This window comes from Artemia franciscana, chromosome 1 (genome assembly GCF_032884065.1).
Source record: "Artemia franciscana chromosome 1, ASM3288406v1, whole genome shotgun sequence".
NCBI lineage: Eukaryota > Metazoa > Arthropoda > Branchiopoda > Anostraca > Artemiidae > Artemia > Artemia franciscana.
The window spans coordinates 49,236,327-49,250,893 of NC_088863.1; the positions used below are offsets into that span (position 1 = coordinate 49,236,327).

The following is a 14,567-nucleotide window of genomic DNA, read 5'->3' on the forward strand; positions in this document are numbered from 1 at the left end:
TCTTACAGGTTAAATTCTTCTGCTCATGATGGTACCGATTTTGTTCTAAAAGCAATATCCTTCATAGAGTACACTTGCAGAAAAGAGCTAGACATTTTATAAGATTTCTAAGCAATTAGAGAAAATGGAGTAAAATCCTAGCAAACATTTTATAGCATCTTCAAGAAGCTATGGTCTGATATTAAAAGCGGTAATTTCCACCAATGATTGCTTGAGTACTTTTTAAATATAAATCTTCAGTTTTAACATGGGATTTTCAAGTTCCATCCGTTCACTTAATCACGGCCTTAATAACTTGCTAAAATTTAAATCAAAGTGTCTCCAATAGTTCTGGGAAAAGCTAATAAAAGTAACAAATGGTTGCGGTTAGTGAATATTTCAAGTTCTACCTAAATCCATACTAATCTGACGGGCTTTTTTCATGCTTCATTTGGCTTCAAAAGTTTAGTCTCCAATTCAAAAATGATAAAATTAGCGAAATAAACTGCATAAAACTAAATTCAGTTGGAGCTATAATAAATAATAAATGATTTTCTCCCCGAGATTCAAACTTCATGTGATCTTGTATAGTACATTAACAAAGTAGTAACAATAAACAATGTGCATTTCCACCAGTTTCAAAAATAGACTATTTGATACTTCAGATTTGTATATTAATATAGTATAAACAATTTTGTCTAAGTTATTCTCATATTTGATAAAGATATCTTGTCTCCTTTTTAATGGCCTCGCGCCTGTCCATGTGGTAATAACCACTCGCACCATTTTGGCAGCAAAAAATGAAACTTAATTTTGAAGATTCTTTCCTGAACTCTAGTAATAATCGTTTATTTCTTGACAACACTGTTTTCTTTCAGGCAAATTCAAAAATAAAACACATTGGCTTGTAGATGAATGAATATTGGATTCAGGGATTAGCAAATACCACTGGTAATATCTTGATTATCACTTTATTGTAATTATTGACCAAATTTCTGCTTAGCAAATCCTTGATACTTTGGATAGTAGGTGTGTTGATTTTAAGATGATTCTTTATTTAAGCCAACCAACCTACATCAAAAGCATATAGCCTAGGCACAACATATGGCAAGTAACTTAGTCACATACATGAGAATATCACATCTCCCTTCTTTTATACATAATGACATATATGGCACACTTATGCCATAGCTTAACAAAAAAAATCCTTCTTCACTTAGCTTTAAAATATATAAACTTCTGAACTTAATTTAAATATCAATTATCTTCCTTGTTTTAACCACTCTGCCAGTCTTTGTTGTATAGGGTTGTGAAGGACACTTTTCCACTTCCATTACTACTGTCAACTTAGGAAGGGGTGTTGAAGCTCTTGGGGTTCTGTATAGGCTAGGCTATCTTGGAAAATTTGCTGGTAAATATATGACTGTCCATATTATTGACTTACCAATAAAGTGAATGTACCACTCAATGCCTTTTTTATGCTCTTTAGGAACCAAGAGACCCTGTCAATCTACAAGGCAGTATGGAATCATGTAACAGATTCTGTCAAAACACTGAAATCTGCTTACAAGGAAAAAATTAGCTTCTGACATCAAGTTAAACCCAAAATCTCTCTGGAAACATGTCTCTGCTAAAAACCCAAATCATCACACTATTCCTGACCTTGTTGCCCAAGGTGTACTACACTCATCTCCAATAGATATGGCTGACCTTCTAAATGCTTAATTTGCTTCTGCCTTTACCCAAAACTCAGGTACCTCCTCACTGGATCCTTCATCTTATGATGTGCTTTTTCCCATGCCTGATCTGTCAGTAAGTGAAGGAATGGTTTTCAAAAGCCTTGGGAAGCTTGATGTAAATAAGTCTAAGGGACCAGATGGTGTTCATCCACATCTTCTGCATGCTGCTCTGGTTATCTCTTCAAAATGGGGAACTGCCACATGATTAAAAAACATCTTGTATAACCCCAATCCATAAAAAGGGACAAAAAGACTATAGAATATTACCCTCCTATAAGTATCACTTCTGCAGCTGTTAAGGTGCTTGAGAGATTTGTTAAAAAAGCTCTAATTGAATGTCTTGAAGTTAATAACATCCTCTCCACATCACAACATGGATTCAGATCTGGTAGATCTGTTGACACTAACCTCATCCAAACATATGAATTAGTGACTACACTGCTTGATAAGGGTCTTCCTGTCTACATGATTCTTCTTGATCTGTCCAAAGCATTCAATAAGGTTTGTCATGAATTCCTCATAATCAAACTAAAGGCTGCAGGTATCAATGAAGGTTTTGTACAGTGGATTATGGGCTTCCTCTCTGAAAGATCACAGAGTGTCAGAGTTTTTGATTCACAAAGAACTCCTTATTTCTCTCTTCCCACAACTGTATTAAGTGGTGTGGGTGTACCTCAGGGCACTATTCTTGGACCAACACTTTTCAACTTCTATGTCAACAATCTACCCACTCTTCTTTCAAATCTTATTACCCTTTATGCTGATGACTCAAAACTAGTTGGAAAAGCAGCTACTCCCTCTGACCAGCAATCAATTCAAACAGATCTTGAAAGTCTAGGAAGATGGGCTAACAAGTGGCTCCTTACTTTTAATGTTGACAAATGCCATGTCATCCATTTTGGCAAACACAACAAGCCTCATAAGTATTTCCTTCAAGACAACTTCCTTTCTGCTATATCTGATGAAAGAGATTTTGGGGTTATTGTTGATCACTTCCTTGGTATCATAAAAAGAACAATCTCTAGCTGACACCCAAGAGTTTTTATGAAGTTATATAAGGTGCTTGTATGACCACATCTGGAGGTTAGAATGTCACTGGCAGCCCCTTTTTTTCAAAAAAGATAAGAAGTTGCTTGAGGATGTCCAGCATTGTGCCACTAAGATGGTTAGCAGCATGAATAAATTTCCATATGAAGAAAGACTATGTTGTTTGAAGCTGCCAACACTGACATACCAAGGGAAAAGGGGTGATATATTTTTAACTAAGAAAATCTTTGCTAAAAATACCCTTCCTGGTCCCTTTGTACATCCCTTGCATTCTGGTACTACAGGACATTCAATGAAGCTCCCATGCAGCATTCCACAAGTAAACATAGAAGTCATTTCTTCAGCCAAAGAGTCATCAATCTGTGGAATCAATTGTCTGAGGAAACAGTTTCTGCAACTTCAACTGACACATTCAATTCCCACCTTGATAAGGAATGGCTCTGCCAGGAGTTCCTTTACAATTGGGAAGCTGCAGAGTCCTCCACAAGAGTCTAGATCAAACAGCCACAGTCTACACCAAACAAATTTTTTTCATCACTGGAGCATCACAAGGATAGAAAATCCTTATATCACTCCAAGCTGCAATTTAAGGTAATTTACAAATAGGCCTATAATAATTGCTTCTATTACAAATTCAAATTTAAGCATGTTTTTGACTTATTCTAACCTAAACTAACCTTATTATAAATAATTTTGGGGTAAAATTCTAGTTGATTGACTTCTTGCTATCTCAGAAAGGGGTTAGGTTAGGAAAATGAAACTTTCAGGGATTGGTCTACAGGCTAAAGTATGTCCCAGGAAGGTATTTTGAAGGACCTACCTCCACTCCTTCTCCCTCTAGATGGCCCTGGCCTTTGATGACCTTCAAAAATGTGTGTGTCATAAAAATGAAATATTGCAAAATAGATCTTCTGCTTGAATGAAGTACAAAAAAATTGTTTTCAGCTTCACAACTTTGTTCAATCCCAATTTATAAGGTTTTAAAGATATGGAACTACATTTCCAAAATTTTGAAAAAAAAATCACTGATATGGCCCAGAATTCTACTCAAATAACAGGTTAACAAAAACTTGCATTTTCAGAATTATAGGCAGAGAAAAAGCAGCTGGTAACTGAAAATTAAGGTAAAATAGTGTTTTGTCAAAATTTCAATAGGTATAGACCTGTCATGTAGGCAAATTTCAGGGCTCTATAGAGGGAGAAGGAGTGGAGGTGGTTACTTTAAAATACCTTCTTGGGATATACTTTAGCCTGTTGACCCATCTCTGAAAGTTTCATTTTCCTAACCTAACCCCTTTCTGAGATAGCAAGAAGTCACTCAACTAGAATTTTACCAATTTTGGTACTGAGAAAATGTAATAGGCCTATTATTTTGTCAAAAACAACCAAGAAAACAGCACTGAGAAAACATAGTATTATTTTGTCAGAAAACAATCAATAGCTCATACTTTAATTGAAAATTCATCATTTATAAAAGCTCAAAAAGTGCTTAGGTTAAATATGAATTTTGCAATAGAAGCAATTATTTTATTTGTAAAGAGCATAAAAAAAGGTATTAAGTGGTATGCTCACTTTATTGGTAAGTCAGTAATATGGACAGTCATATATTTACCAATTTGCCTAGTACCATTGTTCTCTGGTGTCTTTGGAACAGAAACTCAAGGATAAGAAAATTGAGGCAAAGCAGGCTGAATTTCTGGTGGCATCTCTACATCACCTGTGGTTACTAGGGGCTGTTGGGGATAATCTATAGATATAGACTGGGTTTTCAAATGGACCAAATTCCTCCAATAGAATCTACCATTTTCAGCCTGAATAAGATAGGACCTTGGGCAACACAAGACATCACTATGCCTTTTGTCCATCTTGCATCTTCCTTTGATAACCCAGATGGGCTGGTTGTCGTTAGGTCATTACAGTCCTTGTCACAATTCTGTTTCTGTGCTTCTTGGTATTGGTTTCTGGCTGTGCAGAACTTTGTTTTCTGAAGTATCTTTGGTTGCAATTGCTGCAGCATGTAGGGGAGGATGGACCTTATACTTCTACTCATAAGTAGCTGTGCCAGGGATGTGATTCCATCTATTGGTGTATTCTGATATTCTAACACACCAAGGTACAGGTCTGTGTTGGACTTGATAGCTTTCTGCATGATTCTGCACACTATACCCACAGCCTTCTCTACATGGCTGTTGGATTGAGGAAAATTCAGGCTTGAAGTCACAAGTTGGATATCCCATTTCTTCAAGAAGATCTGGAATTCATCTTATGTAAATTGCAGTCCATTGTCTGACAGTATTTTCTCTGGGATGCTGTATCTGGTGAAATGAGCCTTGAGCTTCTTTATTGCTTGTTCAGATGTAACAGGATTGACTCAATTGATTTCTATGATATGGCCATAGTAGTAACTTGTTATTAGATAGTCTCTACCTTTGACAGTGCAGAAATCAAGACCCAAATATTCCCAAGGATACTTGGGTATTGACATCAATATCAGTGGTTCCTTCTGATTATCTCTTGAGAACTTTCCACAGGTTTCACAGTTCTGGATCAAATCCTCAATAGGTGAGTTCATTTTTGGCCAGTAAACCACAATTGTTGCAGTATCTCCTTCTGCAATGCTTCTGGGATGATGACTCTGCTTCCTTTTAAGATGATGCCATTGATGCTGGACCACTCATCTCTCACATTCCAGTAAGGTTTTATAGCTGCAGAACATTGATGTCTGTGAATCAGCCACCCTTTTTGTCTGACTGATGTAAGTTCTATCATAGCCAGGTCTCTGATTTTCTTCATGGATGATCCCCATCTTCTTGTTGCTGACACGAATACTTTTTGCAACAGAGTGGACATGAAATTCAATATCCAGTGAGCATCCTTCATCAATGTGGGGCGGATACAGTCTTGAGAGTGTGTCAGCAACAGGTAAGTCCTTTTCTCTAACATATTGAATTGTAATGTTGTATGGGTGCAACTGCAAAATAATATAGCCTTGAACAGCTTGTGATCTGTATGTGCACTGATTTTCCTCCCATAGACAAACTGGTGGAACTTCCTACAGCCATAGAGAATAGAATATTACTCTTTCTCAATCTGGGAGTAATTTTATTCTGTCAGGGTAAGAGCTCTTGATCTGAAGGCAACAATTTCCAACCAACACCTAGCTCTGCCCTGAGGCTGTGCTTGGAAGCATCAGTTTTCAGCTGAACATAATTTGCTTTTATATCAAAAGTTGCAAGGTTGCTACATGTCAAAGTTTTGATCTGTTCCATTGCTTCAGTGGGCTCACTGGTCCACTCAAAGACATTTTGTTTTCTTAACTCTTGGAGCAGATAGCTTAGAAATGACAAGTTTGGAATGTATTTGAACAGGAAGTTGGTCATTCCAAGAAGCGTGGCTAGTTTATCTTTGTTTGATGGCTGTGGCATCTCTCTTATGGCTTGAGCTTTTGAGGGGTCTGGTTCAATACCATCTGTGGTAATCAGGTGGCCAAAGTAGGGTACATTTGTTGATCCAAAGATGCATTTGTCCAAATTGAATTTGACTCCAACTTCTCTGGCCTTTTGTAAGACTTCTTTCAGATTTTCATCATGCCCCTCATCTTTTCCAGATACAAGAATGTCATCAACAATGATGCCCCTACCGTTCAAGTTGCCAAAGGTCTCTTACGTTTTCCATTGGAATGTTTCTTGTGCACATATCATACCAAATGGCACTCTTTTGTATTTGTACCTGCCAAATGGAGTGTTTAATGTTGTGAGAAGTGATGACTCCTTATTCAATGCCAACATCCAATACTCAGACCTTGCATCAAGTTTAGAGAACTTATTGTGGCCATGAGTATTGGCTGCAACATCTTCAGAGGTTGGCATTGGGTAGTGGGGCCTTTGTACTGCTTTATTAAGCTCTCTTGGGTCCTAACATAGTTGTAGTGATTTATCTGACTTTTCAACTGCCACAATCAAATTAACCCACTCAGTCGGGTTGTTAATTTTTCAATGATGTCTAAACATTCCAGGCAGTCAAGTTCACTTTTTACTCTCTCATGTAGGGTAAACAGGATTCTGTATGCCAAATGGCACTCTTTTGTATTTGTACCTGCCAAATAGAGTATTTAATGTTGTGAGAAGTGATGACTCCTTATTCAATGTCAACATCCAATACTCAGACCTTGCATCAAGTTTAGAGAACTTATTGTGGCCATGAGTATTGGCTGCAACATCTTCAGAGGTTGACATTGGGTAGTGGGGCCTTTGTACTGCTTTATTAAGCTCTCTTGGGTCCTAACATAGTTGTAGTGATTTATCTGACTTTTCAACTGCCACAATCAAATTAACCCACTCAGTTAGGGTTGTTAATTTTTCAATGATGTCTAAACATTCCAGGCAGTCAAGTTCACTTTTTACTCTCTCATGTAGGGCAAACAGGATTCTGTAGACATGATTAACAGATGGAATTGAATTCTCTTTAATGTGGATGGTCACTTCATCTGGAAGTTTACCTATCCTAATGCAAACATCAGTGAATTTTTTCTTGAATCTGTGTCTTCTGGTTACTCTTCTTGGTAAACAAGGCAGAAATAGATGCAGGAACTTTCACCAGTCCCATCTCTATACATGCTTGGTATCCTAGTATTGGGTTCGATTGTGTTTCCACTGTAAAGAAACTGTATTTTCTTTTGTAATTTGCATTCTGTCTGCAATTCAAGGAACAAACTCCAGCAATTCGAAAGGGGTTTCTCCATAATCTACAAGGATCTGACTTGTCTTGTTTAATTGTGGTCTGGGTTTAAGCCTCTCATAGATAGATTTTGGGATGACATTTGCTTCTGATCCTGTGTCAATTTTTAATTGAGTCGCCCATGCTGAATTGTTCAGTTTGATAGCCACAGTTGGTTGGCTTACTTTCTCAGCTATAGATCCAATGAATAGTGTAATGAATAACCAAAAGATGAAATCACTGGAAGCCTTCTCCAATAGCCTAAACATAAACATACTATTTCTCAAGACTTTTAACATAGGATGACTTTAAATGGCAATTGTGCTGCAGTCGATCCGCTCTTCGCCCTGCCATAACATTTTTGTTTTAATAAGGTGTCAGTTATGTGGAAATTTTATAATGAGAGGCATGAGGAATAAATTATTATTATTATTACTATATACACTGCATCCTCTTGATTCCCATGAATTTCTGTCATATCTATTGTGTCTATTGGTTTGCTACAGTAGACACAAGCAAAATGGTTTGTCTTTCCACACTTTGAACAAGACTTTTCTCTTGCTGGACATTTTTGACTTAGGTCATATACCCCATTGCAGAAGTAACACTTTTACTTGTTGTTGGTTGGTCAAGCTTCCTTTGTTTTTTCACGAAGTCCACTTCTTGTTTTACAGTAGATTCCTTGATTGTTGTAGGCAGCGTGGACATGGCTGACATGGACATGAGCTGTTCTTGAGTCGTTTCAAAAGCTCTTGCAATTGTCACTGCCCTGTCAAGAGTAAGGGTTCCACCCTGAGACAGCAGTTTTTCTCGAATTCTGTGTAGTTTCAGCCCACATATCAATCTGTCTCTCACCATCTCTTTCTCAAAGTCACCCATAACTCACAGTCTTTGATCAGCACCTTGAGAGCTGTGATATAATGTTCAACTGATTCATGCTTTAACTGGTTACGCTTATGGAATTTGTAACATGCAAATATAGGATTGTTCTCAGGAGCAATATGCTCCTTGAATTTCTGGAGATATACATCAAGATTGTCTTGCTCTTCTGAAGTTAGTGTCCAAGTACTAAAGACATCCCGTCTTTTTTCTCCTAACCACAACAAGAGGTACGCACATTGTTGCTTGACAGTCTTCCCACTCAATGGTCTATTAAATATGAGAGTTACATGCTGTTCAAATTTTGTGCATGCTTGTAGACTGGCTGATTCCCAGTTCAATGATGGGTATGGAAGTAGGTTGTCCATTTCCAACTTCTGACACCATGTGTCCATTTCAAGATGATTCTTAAGCCAACTGACCTACAACAAAAGCATATAAGCAAGGCAATAAGGACAACATATAGCAAGCAACATAGTCATATACATGAGAATATTACAGTAGGTGATTTAGGTTAATGAATCTTTCAGGGGTGCATCCAGAGCCTTAGTGATCTTAGGGGAAAATATTTTTAAACACATACTCCCATTTCCAATCTAAGCCTAGAATTGGGGCTGATGAGAAGAAAAATATTAAAAAAATAATTTGTAATTCATAATATGAAGAATAATTGTAGCTAGCACATTTTGACTACAATTCCACTATGCTTTACCCCCCCCCCTAAGTTGCAACAAAATTTCCAATTTAGTATACCATATGTCAGTTGCATGTAAATTGTATCATTACTGATCGAATCAAGAAACAGAAAATTGTATCAACACTGATGTAATCAAGAAACAGAAAACAGATGGGGAAATATAATGATCTGGGCTTGCATGGGCCCATATATTTATTTGCACATTAATGGGACGGGGTAATTGAAGGTAAAGTATAGCAATATTTTTGGAGAAGTATATTTGAACTTTCCTGTTTTTAATCTAATGTTATTTAAACCTTGTGTTAGCCTACAAGGATCCCAATTGTGAGTTTTATTATATTTATTGAAGTTTCATATTAATTTATTAGTAAGATATGCCACCAAAAGCAAACAAATGCATCTGAGAGGGTCCCCAGCATTGCCTGGATAGCTGTGCAGCTTCTGATGAGGGCCTTAGTGGCTCCTCATCTGCAACTGACTGTTAATTCTGTTTTAAATGGCTTTTTGCATTGTGTCTGGATTTAGGTGATGATGAATATGACCTCCTAAACAAGATGAACAAAAAATTAGCTGTCTATGGTATTGCACTTTGTGTAAGGTTAACAAAAAAGAGAAAGCTACTGTTACCCCTTCTGCCACTGTAGATTATGTATCTAAAATGAGCAGAGCATGAACCAGATGTGCCAGGACTTGAAAAATTACCTGAACAATGTCAAACAGCAAGTCACCAACATTGAATCTACACTATGATTAAAATGTGATGTACCCCAAACTAAACAACTTATTTCTGAATTTTTAAAAGATCAGGTACTGAAAGAGGTTAAACAAATCATTAAGACTGAAGTTCAGGATACTTTGCACATTGAAATAGACAAAGAAAAGAAGAAAAAGCATATAGTTGCCCATGTAGTACCCTATAGTGATAATGATATATCGTTTTTGAAGTCTCATCTTGCATCGGAATACAAACTGCCCTTAATAATCGAAAGGTTTTAAATTATTAAAGGTTTTGATAATTTGTCCTTTATTGGTTTCTATCAGTTTAACCATTATTCACCCACACAATAAATTCATTAAAATTGTATCAGAAAAGGGCTTTAAGAAAGGTTGGACAGGGTTCTTTTGTAAATCAGTCCATTACATCATGGAACATGTTACCTGACCGTGTTTTTTTTCAAGAAATAATGTTACAGCTTTTAAAACAGCTTTGGTTGGAACCTCTTTTTATGAAGGTCACTATATAGAACCATAATATTTATGGCATTTGTCTGATTTGTTTTACTCAGTGCCCCTAAAAAGAGCTTAATTAATTTGTCTCTATGTGTATTCTGGTGTAGGCTATTTGCTTATTTTTTGTAATGTGGTCAGCCTAAGGAGTTTATTAGTTAATTGTGGTACCAATCAGTACCAGGATTTCAGTTCTTGTATATTCTATTTTTGTGTATTGTTGCTTATTGTTTGTTTACTATTAATTAATATGAGACAAGTCTATGGCTTACTCTGTTTTTTGTTCAAAATAAATAAACAATAATCACACAGGTTAAACACTTTCCTTTGAAAAATCCCACTGCTAATCCAGCTCACAAACCTTTGCTAATTTGAGTTGAGCACAGTCATTTGAAAAAGAGGGTGACATTTGCTTTTCAAAGATATGTCCAAGGAAGAGAGGCTTAGGTACAAAGAATGTGTCATAGAATTGAAAAGCAGAGTTGCTTGTGGTGAACCCTTAACCTGTGCTTTATAGATGGCTGTATCAAACAGTTCGTGGTAACGAACTGTAGTAAGGAGCGACCCGGCTCAATAGTAAACGAAACTCTAAAAAACGGAATTTCGATGCTAAAAGATATATCAAAAGAATCGGATTTTTATGCTGACTTCAAATATATAAGTTTCATCAAGTTTAATTATTGTCATCAAAAGTTACGAGCCTGAGAAAATTTGCCTTATTTTGGAAAATAGGGGGTAACACCCCCTAAAAGTCATAGGATCTTAACGAAAATTACACCATCGCATTCAGCGTATCAGAAAACCCTATAGAAAAATTTCAAGGTCCAATCTACAAAAATGTGGAATTTCGTATTTTTTGCCAGAAGACAAATCACGGGTGCGTGTTTATTTGTTTTTTTTTTTTTTTTTTTTTTTCCCAGGGGTCATCGTATCGACCAAGTGGTCCTAGAGTGTTGCAAGAGGGCTCATTCTAACGGAAATGAAAAGTTTTAGTGCCCTTTTTAAGTGACCAAAAAAATTGGAGGGCACCTAGGCCCCCTCCCACGCTCATTTTTTCCCAAAGTCAACGGATCAAAATTTTGAGATGGCCATTTTGTTCCGCATAGTCGAAAACCATAATAACTATGTCTTTGGGGATGACTTACCCCCCACAGTCCCTGGGGAAGGGGCTGCAAGTTACAAACTTTGACCAATGTTTACATACAGTAATAGTTACTGGGAAGTGTACCGACGTTATCAGGGGGATTTTTTTGGTTTGGGTGTGGGGTTCAGGGGAGGGGGCTATATGGGAGGATCTTTCCTTGGAAGAATATTTCATGGAAGAAGAGAAATTCAATGAAAAGGGCGCAGGACTGCCTAGCATTACTATATAAAAAAAAAACAATGAAAATATAAACATGAAAAAGTTTTTTCAATTGAAAGTAAGGAGAAGCATTAAAACTTAAAAAGGAAGAGAGATTATTACGCATATGAGGGGTTCTAAAAATACTTTAGCATAAAGAGCGAGGTATTTAGGAGGAGATAAACACTTCACTCTTTATGCTAAAATTTTTTTAAATAATTTCAACTATTTATTCTACGGCCTTTCTGATTCAGGGGTCATTCTTAAAGAATTGGGATAAAACAAGATTTAGTGTGAAGAGCGAGGTATTAACGAGGGGACCAACCCCCTCATATATATAATCAAAAATATAAGAATATAAAAGTTTGTTACGTAAGTTAATTCTTAAGTTACGTATTTTTTTTACTAATAAAAACGTTCGTTAAAAATAAAAGATCTAGTTGCCTTTTTAAGTAACCGAAAAATTGGAGGGCAACAAGACCTCCTTCCCCACCCCTTATTTCTCAAAATCGTCTGATCAAAACTAAGAGAAAGCCATTTAGCCAAAAAAAGAATTAATATGCAAATTTCATTTTAATAATTTATGTACGGAGAGCCAAAATCAGTCATGCATTAATTAAAAAACTTTCAGAAATTATACAACAACAAAAGAGAGAATAATGAGGACTTTTTTTTCCCCCAAGACAGTGAACCAACAAAACCTATTTGAATATTTCGGCCCTATATCTAAGGGCCGTCTTCAGCAAAGAAAAAAACAAAAAAAAAACAAACAATAAAACACTTACAATAAAAGTTCTCAGTTAAAAATCCATTTTTTATTTTAAAATAGCCTTGGCATCATTACTTCTTAACGAAAAGTTCAGCCAAGACTGTCTGATAAAAGCTAACATTTTACAAGATAAAAAGGTTCATTCATTTCACTAACTGTATTTATTAAAAATTGGATTGATTTCTTATTGCGATATTTGCCTTCTCTGCAGCTAATCTGATAGTTCTTTTGATATTGGGCTTGTTTTTGTTAATTCCTATTTTTGTTTTATTTTGAATTAGATTATTTTCTATAATTAATTTTGTGTACATAGGGTTGAGTGTGTATTCACCCAAGTCTCTATTTAGGGATTTATTATTATTTAAGTTTCGTTTGATTTCGATTGCCTCACGGACAGTTTGTTTGATTCCTAGGTCATTGCTAATTAGAATTGTTTCGTCAAATAGAACATAATGGTTTGGATTTTCAAAAATATGACTACTTAAAGCTGAATCGAAAGATATAGAGTTATTTTTAGATTTTAACGCTTTTTCAATACTTTCTTTGTGTTGCTGTAATCTTGTTCCTAAATTTTGGTGGGTTCGACCAATGTAATAATTTCCACAACTACATGGTATTTGATACACCCCTCGTAGACGAGTAATTGGGGTTTTATCCTTACCAGAATTGACAAGATTCATTATACTTAAATTGCTTGTGAATACAACACGTAAATTGTTTTTTAAACAAAAAACAATGTTTGGTCAAAAAAACTTCTTGTTTGGTCGTTAATTTTGTAAGCTCTGAACTTAAATTAATTGCGTTGCAAGAGCAATAGTTTGGTTTTGTCGTGTTTTTTTTTTTTCTAGCACCCGATTTGAGCTTATTCCTAGAAAGTAGTAAGGGTCTAATCTCTGCGGTTTTTACGGAAAGTGTGGACCTTAGGCTGGATCGATGAGTATGACTTTGTGTTTTGGAAAGCTTAGTAGAACTCTTGCCTGGGGCCAAAAAGGATGGTTTTTGCTTGTGTTTGACTCTTTTTCTTAACTCTACTTTTTAAAACAGTAAAAAACTTTAGCGTAAAGAGTGCAGCGTTGAGGAGAAAAAGCCCCTTTCATATACGGAGTAATATCTGTTCGTTTTAAGTTTTAATGTCGCTCCTTACTTTCATTTTAAAAAACTTTTTTTTTATATTCAATTTCTGGACGTTTTTGAATCAATGCATGTTTTGATCTTGGCTCTCCGCACATGAATAATTAAAACGAAATTTGCATATTATTATTTTTTTTGGCCAAATGGCTTTCTCATAGTTTAATCGGAAGATTTTGAGAAAAAAGGAGCGAGGGAGGAGGCCTAGTTGCCTTCCTATTTTTGAATGTGATGGTGTGATTTTAGTTAGGAAGGTATGACTTTTTGGGGGTGTTTTTCCCTATTTTCTAAAATGAGGCAAATTTTCTCAGGCTCTTAACTTTTGATCGGTAAAACCAATCTTGATGAAATTTATATATTTAAAATCAGCCTTAAAATGTGATTATATTGATGTAACTATTGGTATCAAAATTCCATCTTTTAGAGTTTTGGTTACTATTGAGCCGGGTCGCTCCTTACTACAGTTCGTTACCACGAACTGTTTGATTTCAGCTGAGTTTATCATTCGGTTTTTCGCACTTGGGATTGCGGTAGAGAAATGGTATCAGATTTATCTATTAAACTTTAAAAGTTCTCTCATTGCTAAAGAAACTAGAGTTTATCCTTTGCTTATTTCTAAGTAATTACGTTAGGAACTTGGCCAACGGCAAAAAAGTCAGCTTCTGAACTAAGACAGATAGATTTTTATTTCGACGGCGGTTGATAGCTCTTGATGAGCTGATGAAAGTATATGTCATCCATTTTTTGGTAGAAAAATTCCTTCATGAGATATAGCAGTTTGAAAGTTTAAAGGGGTTGACAACTTCAGTAGTAAGGTACACACAGAAACCAAAAATAGGCCGATACCAATTGTGACCTATAGGGGACTTTTAAGCAACAGTCGGCTGTTAGCTCATGATCATCTTCGACAATAAGGGGTTCGCAACTTTTGCTGGCTGGTCAACGCCCCGCTCTTTACGCTAAAGTTTGACTCTTTCTCTTAACTCTACTTTTTAAAATAGGAAAAAAACATTAGCGTAAAGAGAGGGGCGTTGATGAAGAAGC

General features: G+C 36.1%; 1 protein-coding gene across 2 annotated transcripts in view; it reads left to right on the top strand.

Annotated features, from left to right (window-relative positions):
• The first annotated feature begins 851 nt into the window (after positions 1 to 851).
• LOC136030974 (guanine nucleotide-binding protein-like 1) overlaps positions 852 to 14,567 on the top strand; it is a 106,244-nt gene continuing 92,528 nt past the window's right edge. For both annotated transcript variants that reach the window (XM_065710137.1, XM_065710129.1), the window contains exon 1: positions 852 to 930. The gene's annotated coding sequence lies outside the window, so the exon portion shown is untranslated. The remainder of the gene's footprint in view (positions 931 to 14,567) is intronic.